Here is an 18,641-nt window from a genome sequence, read left to right on the forward strand (position 1 = left end):
TACACAAGAGTTCATTGCTTGGTTTGTAAGATTACGCTTTATTTTATATCAAACTATCTTTTTTCTATTGTATAACTATCCTTGGTTGCAGGAATGTCTGTCCTGCTACATCGTTACGTTTGTTTTTTTCTTTACAATTGGTATATAAATAAGGATAAAATTAAGCCTAAATGTTTTCCCTGCTAGAGCTATAAAATGTATCATAAGATTGGATTCATTGTGACTTTGATTGTATGTTTTGACGTATATTATTGCCGTCATGTTAGACGTGCAAATAAGCATTCACAACAAATGACAAGAGAAGAGACTGATGACTGTAAACGTTGTGCCGAATGTGACTATGGACGTTCGATTCTTACATTATGTCGACTAATGAGTCCATGTAATTTCGATAATATTTCTAAATGTATAGGATAAAGGTCATATTTCCAAATTTTCTTACTTTTTAGCTGACATTTAAGGTGGCGAATGACATGGATGTGTTTTAAGACGGAGTTTATAATGGATTGTTTGGTTGATTTCAGTGAAATAAAAGTAAGATTTCCATACTATATTTCTATTACTTTGTCAATGGATCTAAACTTTGTAAATCGAGTAAATGGTATTTTTTTTTTGAAACTGAATAAACTATAACTGTTTCATTTGTTGCAGAACCAACATGATCAAACTCTGTTATGTGGAATTCAGAAACCGGTATTTTGTACACAAACATTAATAGTATACAATTATGACTTTAGCTTGTTTTTATTACTCTTGTATGTAGACGTTTTATTATTTATAAACATGCAGTTACCTTGACTAAAATTGAGAATTAAAGCAGGATAAATATTTTAGTTAGGGAAATACAACTTGTATAACTCATTTGGTATTATATCTTACCAGTCATTCCCAAATAATGGGTACAATTAGATTGTAGAAACTGATAAAAATAAATGTCAACTGAACAGAGGGACAAATGGTATACCATTTTGTATCTATATCTGGTCTGTCAATTTCCAAAATTTCACTCGCACCATCAAAGCAGTTTTCAAGTTATAGAATTTTTAAGATGTTAAGGTAGATGTGAACGTTACGGAAGTTAGTGTTTTATAAAGTCAGCCTTAATAATTAAAGAAGAGGAACACATGATGTTTATCAAGGCTCATGTGAAAAGGCTTACATATACCACCATAACAAAATAATTAATGGTATTATTCTGCAATGTATAGAAAGAAATAAACAAATAAAATGTCTGAATCAAGAGAGTTTTTTTTATAATTAATTCATATTACAAGTTTGCAGTACTAGAGAAGTAATGAATTTTAACATATAAAAAGGTCTTATTGTATATTATTATAGTTTCATATTACAGCTTTCCAAAATGATCTAATAAATATGTTTTGAATTACTATTGCGCATGTTTCATGTGGCATATCCACATGCCCAACTTTGTTACGGAGGTTAAGAAAAAAACAGTATGCAAATGTTGATACAAAGTAACATTCAAATATTTATTGCGTACATTTTACAACAACTCACAGACAAGATACAAACTAGACAACTGTTTTTTTATATCAAATTATATGTATTTTTAAATTAAAAGGACCTTTTATGCAATAATCTCCGTAACGATTCATGAACATTCACGAGATTGTTTTATCTTAACTTAATATCGTTAATTTGATATTTCTTGTAACCAACAGTGATATTTTACTGGCCATATTAGACAAATTTATATAACTTGCAATGACATTAAGACGAAATATATTATTTTCAATTATATTTTCGTGTTACGGAGGTTATTTTTTCTCATTTAATTCACATATATTACCAAAACATCACAATAACATGTTTGGAATGACAAGTACATCAAAGTTTTTTAGGCATGTGTTTTAGCGAGGATCTCGATTTTCTTCAAGTCATCTAATGGGATGGTATAAGTTTTTATCCTTTTCCCCGATGGTTTAGGAGGAGACACAATAACACATAAAATGTGCTCCAATTTTATCCAGATTATGTCATCTTCCTTTGGCCATTTGAAGCTCTCCCCATATCGACCAGCCTGTGTCATAAACTTCACATTGACTTCTTCATCATTTTGATCTAAATCTATAACTTGTCCTATGTACCATTTTCGTTGGTACATTGCTGCAACCCAAGTTTCTTTCGAAAGTTTATCTAGCGCAACAGTCTCCTGCTGGTGTCTGTTTATTTCTACTCCTTCTAGATTTCTTCCTTCTCCTGTTTCTCCCTCTTGATCTGAACTTGCCAGAGCTTCTACAATGCCCTCGTTACCACTGTCCTTTACAAGTCGATGAAGCGTGTACCCTACACATGTTGATGTAGAAATATCAGCAATACATTCCTTACAATAGCATGACGTATTTCTTGTATATACTTCGGTTATTCCATTTCCTATGACATAGTGAATTTTGAATGTTCCTTTGACAGCAACAGGTGTAATTCTTTCCGACAAAATCTTCTCTGAGTTATCATAATCCTCCTGGTTGTAAGATATGTATTTCACTCTACTCCCAGATTCCCGAGCTCCAGTAGCCCATATCATAAAATCGTCTGCAGACTGAATCGACCTCTTGCCTTGCTTGACGGCATTATCCGCAGCTCTCTTGACACTTGCGCCAAGCCCGTCACATGGCCCCTTGCCATGACCACTTTCAAGGTAGCTCCATCGAGCTGACATTCCAAATTCCTGATCGTGCATTGCAATAAACTGGAATATTGTTTTATTCCTATACTGACTTGTCGGGGAATCGCTTAGGTAATGTATTCTTTTGAGGTTTGGATTGTCTTCTTTCATGATAGCTATCATTTTTTTAAGGATTGTGTAGACTGCTGTAGCATTGTGTGACAGAACATCTGAAGCAGCAACATAGCTCTGTATTTTGTTGTCCGTACCAGTAGGATAATAAACTACCATAGTATGCAGAGATATCATGGCAGCATTCCAGTAAGCTGATTGTACCTCTTCAACTGAGACACAGCCAAAGTTTTCCGCAAAATCCATCCATATTAAAACTTCATTCTCTGGAAGGTTTTCGCGAAGGGTTTTGAGCTGACTGTATTGGGTATGAACTCTATCAACGTGATCCCTGAATTCTGTCAGATCTTTATCAAATTTGACGCAGAAGTCTGCTTTTGTTACTGTTTCTTCTATTTCTTTAAACCTCATTTTCGTTCCATCTGGAACTCTCTTCCACTGAGTGAACTTGATTGTAGTAGATTCCAGCGAGTTTATCTGTTCTAAGATCTCCTCATTGATGGTGAACTCCTTGATGAGCATATCAGGATTTTTGGAGCACCTATCACCTATTTTCATTATTTTTCCTGTACGCTGTTCTCAACGACCTCCGATATGTTTTTCTCACTTGTTTTCCCTTGTTTATGTTGTTGATTGGCAATTTGACTATCATTGTTAATGAGGAGGAAGGTCTTGCAACTTCGATCGTATCATTTTTGACTCTTTTTACTTTCTTGTAATGTCGCTTTGACTTCTTACATAGCTCTTCTCGTCTTTTCTTTAATGCAGCGGGGGAAAGTAAATTCGATGGAATATATGTTTCTCTTTTCCTTTGAGCTTCTTTCTTGAGATATGTAACTGGGTTTTTTGCTTTTTGTTTCTCCCTATAACGTCTCTGTCTCTCTGCATTACTCAGTGGCATTGTCTGAAAATAAAAATAGAACGAAATGAACAGGCTTGTTTTCATACACGCACATGCGCAACTAATCTGGGGGACATGCATAATACTCATACACTCGCGTGCCCGCACCTACATAGATATTATAATGTATTTATACTCCACTATGAAGCATAGGCGTCAATCGATAATCATATATTTTTTTTCTATCCTCCGTAACGAAATTAAAAACCTCCATAACGGCAAATTCGAGCACTTACCAACATCGAACGTATATATCACAGTTAGTATTTCAATGTAATGACTATCAAGACAATGGAACAAAAAATATTCTTCGATTATCGTAACCATAGGAGAATTAAGTCTTGCCTGGAACAAATGATTAATTTTTTTTTAATTTCTATCCTCCGTAACGTATATCAAAAGTGTTGTTAATGAAAGGCATCAATATTTGATACTCATAGGTGGTAATTGATTGACTAAAACGGGATCTGTAACAATGTAAACAAATTTTTAATTGTTATTTTCGTGTATGCATGTTAAATTTTTTTTATTATTAGCATAACCTCCGTAACATTCATGAAGTCTCGAAAATCTGGATAATATTGGCTATACACCGCTATTGAAGTTGTGAAAGTCGTCGTATTTTAGCAAAGTTGTGTTGTAGAGTCTTATATATGAGAAAATGGCTGAGAAAACGTTTATTGTACGTTTTAATGTTTCTTGCATCATGGGGAATAAATGAGCAAACTTACCTTTCAAAAATCGATAAAAATATTCTTTATATCTTTCTTTTGTCGTGCTGTATTATTTTCAACAAAAGCTGTCTGCTACAAAAATGACTTCCGGCGGTGTCAACAGCCGTTGATACCGATAAAAAGGTCCGGTAACAACTGCGTAACGGAGGTTATTAAAACGGAGGTTAGGTTTATTATTATTAATTTGGATATATGCAACAATTTTCTTGATTTGCTTTCATAAAACTGATTCTTGAGAAGAATTATGTGTATTTTAAAGAAACTTTGAATCATATGAGTTGTCCCTGAAAATATGTTACAAAATTATGCGTAACGTAGGTTAGGTTCTTATATGCGACAATGGGAAAATACAGAACAAAAAGTATTTTTTTCAATTTTCATAACCTTGTAACAAAAGTTAGAGGTAGCATTTAAAAAATTAATATATCAACACTTCTTAAAGTCATATGAATCAGGTTTTCTTGTCATATGAATATTTCCTGCCCGTACCTCAACATTCGTTATGGTAGGTTATACGTTTATCGGCGACATTGATTTAGTTTCTTGGTCAAAGTGTATTCAACATCATGCGATGAAGAAAGTAATATATAATTAAAATATAATATGGTGTAAAATAAAAATGGAAAGTTTATATGAATTGGATGAAAAGAAGGATGTTAATTTCACACCTAAATTTGGACTTTTTCTAAGCGACATTCGTATTTGGAGTGATTTCCGGATAATGGATGTTAAAATCACACAAAATTATTTACGATTTACATCACCACGAAATATAATTTTATGTTAGTATATATTCCAACTTCTAAGAAAAAAAAGAAAATTCTCCGAAACAAATTTTAAGCTGGTAATTTATGGAATATTGCCGGCGACACTGTAATTATGTAATTGTACCCATTATTTGGGAATGACTGTTACGTCAATCATGCCTAAAATATCGACTATTCTTACAACGATAATCAAAACGATTTTAAGATAAAACGTTAGGGAGAGTGCCTGATTTCAATCTCACATGAAGTTGTGGAACTCTACGGACTTTCTGGACAGGCATGGATATCATACATATCAAATTACTTTTGTATATTCCAACTTAAACAATGAATAAGATAATGACTCACGAGTATGGGTACGGTTATGTTTTGACAATAATAGGTTGTTACATGTCCGATTTGTTTTAGACTACAGTATAGGATTCATTTAAATCTGGGGACAAGTTGTTCGCAGTTAAGCAAAGGATTCGGGAAGTAAAACAAACAATTTAAAGATATATGTTGAACATTCACTATAAACCTAAAGTCGCTTTCACAAAAAAAAAAAAAAAAAAAATCTCGTGAGAAACTAGTCGTAATTTATGACGTCATAGTAGTTTAATATGTTATGACGTCAAGACTAATGACTAAATTTACACGTATTTTTTTTTTTGTAAATAGGACTGCAGATGTGCATGTAGGATAAGCGTATAATTTTGTTTCTCTAGAATATTGCCTGGCTCAATGTGTCATGCTTCGGATTAAATTAAAGTTTCATTTATTCTGATAAATCAACACTTCAAGTTATGTATAAATTTTTTTTCGACTAAAAGTAGTGGTATTGAAGCCTGGCTGTTTCGTAATTTCTGTCGATTTGATGTCACTACAGCTGTAATAATTCTTTAAAGAGGGTGGTCTATTACATGTAACATGTGAACCGTTGAATATCAATCGTGGATTATGTATACATGTCTCCAAATCTTTCTTCTGATCTAAAAGTCATGTTTGTTTTATGAAAACAAATTTCAACATTTTCAACATAATAAACACACACACACAATAAACAACCCCCCCCCCAAAAAAAAAAAAAAAAAAAAAAAAACACTGAAAGATATAATATATTAAGGTGATCCATACCTTGTTAAGAACGATTTCAATTCATTTTCTAAGTTGATGAAGGGCTGGATTTTCTTATCGTCAACTTTCCTCTCCCGTGTCGCGGATGTGTTTTTAACAGACGTTTTGGCATTTCAGTGGGGCCAATATTAGTGACCTATTCAATCTTTTTGACGCTGACCTTATAGCTTACCTGATCCAAAAGAAGGAAAAAGCGTTCAGTCAGATCCTTAGCTATCAGTTTCCGATATATAGATGAAAGGCTCGGGGATTTTCTAACTAAGCATCTAGAACTTGAAATAAAGGAAATAACAGATACTATGAAGTCAGTCTCATACCACTAGAAATCGATGGAAAGGAAACCTCATGCCCAAAATATATATCAAACGCAATGACTTCCGTATTATCAAATTTCGTTTTATCTGTGGCAATAACCCTACATTGCCTGGTTATGTGTTTTCATATCACAAATCATACGTTATGCTAGAGCTTGTTGAAACTACGCAGACAGTTTTTACGGTACTAGATTGGTTTTTAGGATAGGGGTGTAATGCTACAAGATTACATCACAACAAATGTTTTATGGTCGTCATCATGAAATCGTGGATCGTTATGATGTATCTATCTATATCATGGTAACCGATTCGTTCACCTTGTCATACTTTTCTTCTGCTCTTTCCTCTACACCGGATATGACATGTTATGAACAACTGATGTGGTGTTTCTTTAAAATGCAGAGGATGCTTACCTTACCGGTGCACCTGGCATATGCTCCCAGTTCTAAGTGGAGTCCGGGTTGCCTCGTTACTTTTGTTACTTTGCAGTTATTATTTTGGTTGATTTGCATTCTTTGTTGTGTGTGTGTGTGTGTCGATTCCCCTGTTTATGTTTTGTTTTTGATATATATTCTTATGATCTCCGCTCTAGTCTTGGTTCCCTTAACAACTCTTTCAGGAACTTTTTTTGTTATTCAGAACTGTATTGGCTTATTTTAAAAGAGGTAATTTAACACAAAATATTTTTACTCAAAATTATCTGAATTATAAAGTAAAATGACAAGAAAAAGTCAAAATCTGTATTAGATGTCTGTCCTCTATCACCCGACGTCCCTATATTATCCGAGGGCTTCCAGCCTCAGTATGATATTTATCGAAAGTTGATATGGCATTTGACACATGTTCATTATGTTTTGAAAGTCAAGTGTACTAAAAAAAAAACTTCATATGCTATATATGGTTTATGAATGGTGTTGGCCTAAGGGACGACTTAGGGTATGCAGTAACGGGTTCAAACAATTACGTAGAATGCATATACAAATTAAAACAAACAAAACAAACACACATTCAAAACAAACAAAAACAAAAACAAAAACAAACAAAAACAAACAAACAAACAAAAAAAAAAAAAACAAAAACAAAAACAAAAAAAAAAAAAAAACAAAACAAAACAAAATGTTTGTCGTTGTCTGAATACATGACATAAGTCGTTCTTGAATTTTCATTCTATCTGCAGTTCTTTTTAGAAAAAAATAAATTATTTTATGAGATTGGGTAGATTCATACTAAGAGGTTTTCCCTATCACAAAGTTATGACACATGAAGACATTTTGATATAATGAAGTTAATATGTTTTATTATACGGTTACTATTCCGTTTTTTATGTATGTTATCTTTGAGGTTAAAAGTAAACAAAAAGTCTTAAAAAAAGAAAAGCACTAGATCTTCTTTACAAGGATATGTTTTTGATATAGGAGAATAATGGGAATAAATTGTCTTAAATTCATTGGAACAGTTTAATATCTAATGTTGCTTATCGTATCTGTGTAACACGTAAAAAAAATTAAGAAAAATGATTAAAAAATTAAAAAAAGACGATTTATACTTGTATACGACGAATTTCTATTTTGAATTATAAAACCACGATTACACCACAATCTGTCATGCGCAAATCCATGTACATATATCGCTGAACACATTATATGACAGTTAAGATCAGTACGCTTTTATAATAATGGAATGGAGCCTCTATCTGTTTTGGACTATTATCTTTATCATATGACAATGCGAGGAATAATAGAACCCGCAATCCAACTTAAGTCTTACCCAAAAAACCAATTCTAGTCACGATATCGTTTTGGAAGCCTTCTCAGCAAATTTGGAAGTTAAGAGGAACACTAAAGCTAAAAGAAATATGCGACAATCCAAGGAAGTGTAACGTTAGGAGTTTCCTTGAAACATGCATCATTGTGGATTGTTTAAATACCAGAAAGAATCGTCAAAACACGAAAGTTAATGTAAGACGTCTAAAGTTTATTTTCGTAGAACTACTTGCACTGAATGCGTCATTTTTTCGTTTGTGGATTCTCTATTCCAAAAGGATGGATAAAGAATACAAGCAGTTTCGAAGTCAGGACCAAAAAAAAAAAAAAAAAAAAAAAAAAAAATTGAAAAAGAAAAGAATGCACAGAGATTTTGACAAGGCAAGTTGTGATGTTCTCTCATGCATTTGATATGAAATTCAAACATACCACAAAAACATTTCCTTAGTATATTGGAATTGTACACTGGGACTTAGTACAAACGAACGGTAATATTTAACAAATGAATATTGGCAAACATGCTTAGGCAAGATAAATCTTAATCAAAATACATTGAAAAAACTTGAATTAGGCGATTTACAGTATAAAACAATATTACTGATATTTAATTGAATTGCATTGTATGTCAAGAAAAAAAAAGTCGTTACAGGAAATCTAACAGTATTTGCAAAATGCACATAATAGGTAATTAATACCGACATTTAGAACATTAATTGCGAATGTAAGAAAATGCAAATGGACAGATGTCACAATCTATTGCTAGCAGCAAAAACTAAGCAAATTTTATTTTCCTATTCAGCCCACAATGATTATTATTATTTGTTTAATGTACAGTCCTATTTAGGAACAAATTGCTTTTAGAGCAATTTTCGGGCCACGACAATTGAATGTTTGCTCAAGGCCACATTATGTAACCTGAGCGGTAATTAAAAATCATCTGTCGTTTTAGGTAAAACAACGACAGTGAATGCAGGAAGCATAACTGTAATATTGGCTATTAACTTGGAAGTGAGAAATGCAAATGCAAACTTGGAAGTGAGAAATGTGAAGTTGGAATTGCGAAATGTCAACTTGGAAGGTAGAAATGTCAAGTTGGAACCGAGAACTGTTTCGATTCAATTGGGAATGTTAAAGCAATCGTGGCACTACCGGTCTTTCGTATATTATCTTCCTTAACATTTTTCATATCGGAGCGCATTTATCAAAATTTATTATTATAAAATTATTTACAAAACTATATCAAAACTGAAGTTTGATATTGCATGAAGTGTAAAAAGAAATTCATTTTATGTATTTTTATTTGTAATATTGCGTTCTAAAACACCAACAGGAAGTTTCTAATCGGAGTTCCAAATCAGCACCTCGATATGATTTACTCCTTAAACGTGAAAATAACAAACTGAAACGTCATTATGAATTCGTGAAACGCATGAATAATTCACAAAATATGGCACATGTACGGTTTAGTTATTTTGTATTTACGTCTTGAGGTAATGTCTTTGAGATTTGTCAATTCGTCTTTACGTTCTGTGTTTTCGTCTTTATGTTCAGTCATGTCACTTCGGCTTTTCGTATTGTCATACTGTTTTTTTTATTCTGTCTTTTGGAGGTCGTCTTAAAGTTTTATTCTGTCATTTTGTTTTTACATTGAGTGATTTCATCTTAATATTACGTTTTTTTTTTCCTTTTAGCGTTGAGTAATTTCGTCTTTACGCTCAGTCATTTCGTCTTAAGTTTACGCTCTGTCATTTCGTTTTTTATGTTCAGTCATTTTATGTTTTTGTTATGCATGTACATGTATGTGTCATCATATTTAAGCGCTGTATGGATGAGTCGTAACGTGCAGTTGGAGTTGTGTAAAGAGCTGTCGCTTTGTCTAAGTATCTGTACCTCATGAAGCAATTTTTATGAAGATTACATGTATATGCATTATTACATGTGTGTTTCAAATGTGATTTTTCTGTGACACTTTTAGAACTGTCCTAGAGTCGGCCCCGATATTTATATACATCTGTAGCCATTGTCAGTTGTATAATCTGGGTCCTGGTAACCAGTTGGTTTGGATGAAAACATTCGGGTCGTCACAGTTACGAAAACTGTATAATCATATCAAGGGAACCAAGACTCGAGAGGAAGACTTCAAGTCGATCGATTTAATAGCATATCGTATTCGTGCCATTTCGGATGTTGAAAGTAAGTCAAATTCAGTGGCATACAAATGTAGAATATTTGACGATTAGCGACTTTTAAGACTTCAGTCTTTGATTTATAATTTGGAGGGACATTTTAATAAAATCGGTGTTTCATACTAGCATGTTATTCTCATTCTTCATTAACAAGTAATATGTAATGTAATACAGCAGGGACAACATGTGAAAACTAGTATATTTATAATTAAATGGGAAGTTGCTTGCCAGTAGCAGATGTTCATGTAGTGGTACATTATTTTTTGTACTTTTTGATATAAGTTATCACAAACATTAAGAATCTAACACCTGTTAAAAGACGGATTTTCTCACACTCGTGGAAGAAATCCCAGATCTTAAATGGCGACTCATATAAGAACCTATTAATCGTGCATGGGAAAAAGCGGGTGTTTGACTCATTTTTTTCTCATTTCGAATCAGTGTTGGAATTGAAATGATCTGCATTCAACATTTGATTGTGGCATATCTTGTCAGTGATACGTCACGAAAAGGTATACAATTTATGTCATTTGAAAACAGTATAAACAAACTGCAAGAAACAATTATAATCAATCACTATATTCACGATACGATTATCATTTTAAAAGCGTTTTCAAACTCATATTCGATATTGGTAGGGCACTCTTTATTCAATCGTGCCATTTTTTACGGGACAGCGCACGTGTACTGTCTCAACCTGTGAGTGAAATAAGGCAATATTGCACAGCTAAAATAGACTAGTGAGAAATAAGTTTCCGATTTCTCTTTTCAAATCCATTCCAACCCCAGTCATAGTAAATAAAAGTATTGTGACGTCATAAACTTACGACTGATTTTACTCTTACGAATTTTTGTGAAAAGGGCCACATGTTTGTTCTATATACGTTGTTTATTTTTATTATCTAAACTAAATGTAAAATAACAAATACAATTCATGTTTTTTTTATAATTTTTAAAAGAAATTTGCTATCAGAATCTTGACATTTTTTTCTGCGCTTAGTTCTTGTTCTGAATAGTTACTGCATACTCCCGCCAACATATTGTTTTTACCTGCCTCTTAATGCAAGATGCAATTGATAAACTTACACAATTTACATAAATGATTCCTTCGATGCGCTGAATTATTCTCATTATGAAATGATATTTGAATTTCCTTACCAAATCTCATCCCGTTAAAAACAGATTGAGCGTGGAGGTGAGTAAATGTTAATCTGGAAGGTCATCAGATGATGTAGGATTCATTCAAATTGACAAAGCAGAAGGTGCATTAGGTATTTTAATCCGCAATGTTGCAGAGTCATATAATTATTTCCATAAAGATTTTTTGATAATTCCATCTTTTTTTCCATATCTAACATATAACATCAACATGCATTAAATTCATATATATTATTTAATAAGCCAGTTTGCTCTTCATTTCACGGTGAAGGGGAGATAACTCGCTTTTGTTATCTGCTGCGTGAGAAAAGCAGTAACTATTTTTGAGATTTTCATTCCGTTCCGCTGGAAATAAATGTACTTATACATGCAACTTCACATATGATTTTCTTTGGTGATCCTCCACTTAAATCAGTATATTGCGGTTTTAAACCATTGGTCATTGTTTGGTTACAGACAGTTGTAACACGAATAGAGTGGTAGAAATCTAAAAAAATAATCAAAGCATGTGTTTCATTGCATATAAATGTTTCTGGATTTTTTTAGAATATGTGTGGGAGAGAGAGAACAAAATAACAAACAATAACAATTATAACAACGACGTTAACAACAACAAAAACAACAATCCATATAGGTCAAAAGCCCCCTCCCCCGCCCCCCCCCCCCAAAAAAAAAATGAAATAATAAAAATAAAATAAAAAAAAAAATAAAATAAAGAAAATAAAAATAAAATAAAATAAAATAAACAAAAATAAATGAATAAACAAAAAGTTGGAGTAAAGCAAGCAAAACGAAACAAAAAAGAACACAAGAACACTGTCTCATTTAAATAGATTTGCGTATAGCTTACGTCCTCTCAAACACCCACGCGTTGAATCCTTACAGTATATTTAATTTCAAGTGTCAGAAAAACAAAGTTCAATGTCTGAAGCGATATCATGTATATAGTTCCAGTAAATGCAGAGTCTAGATTGATTTTCACTACATATAAAACGTGTGTTGTCCCATCTGCATGTACATGTACGCATAAGACAATAGGGAATCAAATAACTCAAATTTCCATGATCACTGCACATTATTTTTATTTCAATTTATAGAAGAAAAACTATATTAAGAAATTCAACATACATATGTACATTATTCGAATCGAAAAGTTATGAAGATACATGAAACTATTTGTGCTCATATGTCATGTTTTAATTCTTAAAATTCTTGCAAGATTATGCTAATAGCCAACTGATAAAGAAGAAAGAACCCAATCCGGAGATTACTTGAATACTTCCAGATAACTTTAAGTATGCATTTATCACAAGTATTGCATCTGCTATCCACAATCAATATTTCCACCAAGTGTCACCTTCCAATTTTTATTTTTACTAGATTGGACCGGCTAGGCTTTGTTAACGAAACGCTGCTCCTCTATCGCATTTTTATAGTGCCAACTAGAACATGGGTTGCTACTGCAGATTTCTTTGCCTTTCCAAGTAACTTCCAAGTTATGAAGTGTAAATCTTTGAAAGAATTAGGCAAAATAGGACAAATCAGAAACATGAAGGTCAAATCCCCACCAATTTAATTGACGATATAATTTTACTCAAGGATGATTTTTTTTACTTGAAAAGACCATTTTTATACCTGCATCAATAGAATGTTAGAAAAATGAGGTTTTTGACAGAATAATCTGCACTTGAAAATGATCATTTTCAAAGCGTTTCAATGATATTCCAGCTTAACTTATCATAGATATATTGAAAATCTTGTCCTTTTCCCTTAATTCTAACTGTGCAAATAGTCAAATTAAATTTTGTAATATGGCGTCCTTAACAGGCTTTGAGACCACAACTGAGGTCGATTTTCAATTGCTATATAAGCAGTTCGTGACTTATTGGGCGTGGCTTGTGTGTGTGTAAATTACTGTCCACCTCAATTATGTAAACAAAAACCACGTAACATTTTCATGTGTACCAGCTGTTCATGTTCATGTGTAGCATGAATGAACATCAAACTCATATTTAATGATGTGTGAACACTGTGACCTTATAATACAAACTACTACTTCCACATCTAACATCTTTAATTTCACTAGAGACCATTTCAACTGACAGTGAACAGTCAAATGTGAACAAATATAGCGAGTCTAAGGTTACCGTAATAGGTCACAAAAAATGTAAAACAATGCACTGTTATTGTACTATTAGAATCGAAATAAGTCACAGGAACTCTAATTTATCATTGTTTTACCGCGGACTGACCATCTATGCCGCAATAGTTTACCCACTGCATCCGTTCGGGGTAAAATAAAGCGGCATAAATCGTTCGTCCGTGGTAAAACAATGATAAAATAGTTTCCGTGATTTATTTCTTAATTTAACAGGTATGTTTTTTATACAGTGTTTCACCTACTGCATGATTCTGACTGAGACTTTCTCTTAATCAATCATGCTTATCAGATGGACATATTTTTCTTCTGAAGGGTTTTTAACCATCAAAACCAGCCGGATGTATCACTCACTGCATCGTGTATTTTCATTACGGTTACCGCCTCGTGACATTTGTAGCCCATAGATGGCGAGAACAAATTACACTTTTCCTAGACAATGGCATAGAAATTTCGATAATGCAATTATATGTCACAGAAATGGTGTCAGTCTGTCACCTTGTGATCTTGCTTTTTGTAATAATCATTCTTTTTGGCTGTATGGCCATGTGCATTAGTAACAAGAGGCTCCCAGGAGCCTGAATCACTGACCTGGTTAATTTTTTGCCTTTTAAGGGCAATAACTCGAACAAGGAGTTGTCAGACAATTTTGACACTATTTGATTCATTGGACACATTTGCAAGCCTTATAATAAGGATCATTTCAGCAATTGAAAGCTTTTGGCTAAACCTAACCGTTTTGTAGATATATGCAAAAATCTGCTGTCTGATCCCAATGTTCAATTTTTAATAACAGCGGCCATGTTTTTATAACAGATAAAAAATCCAAACGGTCATTTTGTTAAGGATACATTTTAAAACAAAAATACCAACTTTCAATGGATTTAGTAAAGTAGTTTCTGAGACGAAGATTTAAAAAAAAATAATAACATTAAAAACAGCAAAGAACGTCCAAAAGGGGTAATAACTCCAACACGGGTCAACAGATTTTCACCAAATTTTGACCACATATAGATCTCATCATTTTGAACACCTTTACTCCCTCAGAATACGGTTTTGGAGATAAATGCGAAAAACTACTGTCTAACCCCTATGTTTTATTTTTAGTAACGGCGGCCATGTTTTTCAACGGATCAAAAATCCTCACATCATTTCTATGCACGATACCCCAAGGAACATTCATACAAAGTTTGATTCAAACTGGTCAAGTAGTTTCAGAAGAGAAGAGTTTTGAAAAATTGTTAACGACGACGACGGACGACTAGGTGAGCTAATTAAGCTGTGGGTACCAAAGGACCTTAAAGTGCATGGCTATTGTTCCGTGCATTAAACATTATCGTTGAAATCATATTTTAAGACTTCAAAGTTTATGTATGTGTCTCTGGAACTAGGTGCCCAGAAACTAAGCGCTTTCACATGACACATAGGTGCTGACAGACAGGACATGGTAGGTTGAAAAATATCCGTCGGAATTTTCGGGATTTAAGCTGGAAAACATGAATGCTACATAAAGAAACTTTCTGTAACATTAATACTAATGTAGATGTACATTACAATTGATATTCAGCTGATTTAGTGATTGTTTGATACACTAACTTTTTGAAGTGAACTCGATAGTGAGCTCGGACTCACAAACAATAACAACAATAACAAAAACATAAACAAACATGGACGCCCCCATACATGATCCGCCTTTCATTACACAGTCACAGCCCAACCCAACTTCGACTACTGGTTTCGATTCTCTTGATTCTACTGACCCTACAAATAACAAACGGCCTAGTCCAGAAAGTCCCGAAGGTTTGCCTGCAACAGAAAAGCAGACACAGCGACAAATCCGGAGACGCAACTCCTTTGGTGATATGACAGAGCTGAAACCACTTACAAAGAAGCAATTAGCCGCTCAGAAAAACCTCGCTGACAAAGTCCTAGAGATATTATCTAGTCCCGAGGTGCTTGACTCTATCATCCCTGTGTTAGCCAGTAAAATCGGCCAGTCATTATCAACCATGATTGAGCAACAAGTAAATGAACGGGTACAAGCAGAAACAAAATCACTGCGAGAAGAACTAGCGAAACAAAGCGCTGATATTAAACACAATGAGACTAAAATTTGCAAGCAGTTTATAGAAATCTCCCATCTTGAAAGGGTGACAAGGGAGAGTATTACTGCTGTCAAGGAGCGCGAAAGGGACATTGATGCTTTGTATCAGAAAATAGCTGACTTGGAATATAGATTGGAAAACCAAGAACAGTATTCCCGTAGAACAAGCCTCCGATTTCACAATGTACCCGTGCCCATTGGTGATGACGGAAAAATCGCACATCCAGTAAATACCGACCAACTCATATTAGATATATGCAACCAGAAAATGAAGCTGAACATCCAACTTCAGGACATAGGTCGGACACACGTCATCGGTAAAGTGCGCAATGGTAAATCGCAGGTGATTGTCAGATTCATATCCTATAGGACTAGGCATCTGGTGTACTCCAATAAAAAAGCACTGAAAAATGACTCTAACGGTACATTCATTTCTGAAAATTTGACGCAGTTCAGAACAAGTCTAGTCAAGAGGATTGCCAAGCTTAAAAATGACAATCAGATAGAGGCCTACTGGACCTTCGATGGCAGAATATTTGTCAAGCGTACAGAAGATAGTACAAAGCTTATTATAAACTGTCATGACGATATCTCCAACCTAGAGCGAAGGATCCGGGAGCAACCACCGTCATAAAGTGTCTGGAATGATGACCAGAATAGTAATGATGGTGTAGAATAACTTAGTTATTATAAACAATAAATTTGTAGAAACTTAATAAACTTTTGCCAAATTAACAATTCATAACTGTCAACCAAATACTTTCTTTGTCTGTGTACTCTTTATGTTATAATATTAGAACTGTGTATTGGGTTCTAAAATATCCACGTCAAAGTGAAACACGTGATCTTTCATTGTTATTGTTACCTGGTTATTGATACTCACCTGTTCCACCATAGGGTTTTTCCTGTTGCTAAATTTAGAATAGACCACTTACCTTGACTAGAAAATTTCACATGTGTGATTAAAAGATGTTCATTTTCTCATTGTTTTTCCTCGACAACTTCATAAATTCTCTGGACTTTATGATTAATTATAAAAAACGATTTCAAGAGTTAAATCTTTTCCGGCGAATCAAAAAGTAGTTGATTTCGTTTTGGAATAATTTCATTAACCAGGTTTTATAATCTTAATACCAATATCTTGCTTGTAGACACTGTTAAAAAAACAGTAGTTATTTAATATATTGTATATAATAAGTACCAAGTGTATATCATTCATTTCTGCTATTTAAAATCAAAACAAATGCTGCTTGATGTGTATGAATGAAATATAATGTCATTTGAATTCAAAATATCATGGTATTGCATTCAAAATTACTCATGATACCCGACTAATTCATTTTGTTTGTGTTTTGTAGTTACTGTAGTCCGTGTTCAGAATTATTCTAAAATATATTTTTATATTGTAGTTTATGTATTTTCCATCGTAATGTATTTTGTACTTTGTTTTGATTTTGGATTGCTGCTAGGCCTGAAGAACTGTAACACATGTCCTAGACCTCTGCTGTTGCAGTTCTGCGGATCTGTCAATCCTGACAAAACCATCCAATGGGTACGATGTGCATTGTGATGGATATATCTCTGCAATTATTTAGAATGATGTTTTATATCTAAATTTACTAAATACAAGTACATGTAGTTATACAAATTTTCAGCTTTTATGATTTACCATATTTTAATGCATTTCTGTGTTCGTGAAAATCTCTCAAAATGATCCCTAAATTCCCCAATGAAATGATATTTGTCTTTTACCTGTATATGTCTCCATATCTTGTGTTTTATATTGTTTCTCTTTGTACATTTTTATATCTGTTTATCTTTTCTCTTGGTGATGATGATTTGATACGGGTTACACTTTATAACCATGGCTGTACTGTGGTAACTTACCTTATATCTGTCCCTGTATTAGATGATGGGTAGTGACCTTAGTACTTACAGGGCAGCCATTGGTATATTCAACAACAGAAGATTTGTCAAATCTGGGCCACTAAAACCGTCAAAATCCACCTTCTTTGAATTGTTGTGTATTAATCTAAAATGTACATTTCTCGTCGTCAATCTGTCCATCCTGCAGTCAGTTAATCCTAATATTGACATTGTTTTTCTGCTTTTTGTACTCCATTTTATTTTGATCATCGGTAACATAGAGATGAACCCTGGTCCAGGATCATCTACTAGGTCATCGGTCACCGACAACTCACTATCGATATGTAACATCAATATCCGAAGTATCAGAAACAAACTTAACTTCTTAAACTTGTTTTGTGAAGATTTTGATATTATTGCCATCACAGAAACACACTTAGATCCAAACATTAAGGACGAAGAAATCCATTTAGAATCATTTTCTAAATCCATTCATCGAAAAGATAGAAATGCGTTCGGTGGCGGTATCTTGATATTAACCAAGGAAAATATCCATGTAAAACGAATGAATATGTTGGAAAATGATGTTGATGAAACTATCTGGGTCGAAATTAGTGCAAAGGGTCAAAAATTTCTATTATGTAATGTTTATCGTCCACCAGGTACAGATTCGGAATTTTACACGCGCTTGAACCACTCGATAGGTACAAGTTACCTATACAGTCACGGTTTAGTGATCTGTGGAGATTTAAATACGGATTTACTTGTCAGAGAAAATAATAGACTTCTCGACACAATGAATCTGTTTAATCTCAC

General features: G+C 33.5%; 2 long non-coding RNA genes across 2 annotated transcripts; one reads left to right on the plus strand and one right to left on the minus strand.

The window, feature by feature from the left end:
* The first annotated feature begins 315 nt into the window (after positions 1 to 315).
* On the plus strand, positions 316 to 10,659 carry LOC148599684 (uncharacterized). Its single transcript, XR_015917942.1, has 2 exons — positions 316 to 534; positions 9,303 to 10,659. It is a non-coding gene; the product is annotated as an uncharacterized LOC148599684 (long non-coding RNA).
* LOC148599685 (uncharacterized) lies at positions 3,369 to 5,055 on the minus strand. The gene is made up of 2 exons (XR_015917941.1): positions 4,391 to 5,055; positions 3,369 to 3,662 (listed from the first exon to the last, which is right to left on the minus strand). It is a non-coding gene; the product is annotated as an uncharacterized LOC148599685 (long non-coding RNA).
* Positions 10,660 to 18,641: the final 7,982 nt, after the last annotated feature.

The sequence above is a fragment of the Perna viridis genome, chromosome 13 (genome assembly GCF_037379345.1).
Source record: "Perna viridis isolate PV_CMFRI_1.1 ecotype Kerala chromosome 13, ASM3737934v1, whole genome shotgun sequence".
In the NCBI taxonomy this organism is placed as follows: Eukaryota; Metazoa; Mollusca; class Bivalvia; order Mytilida; family Mytilidae; genus Perna; species Perna viridis.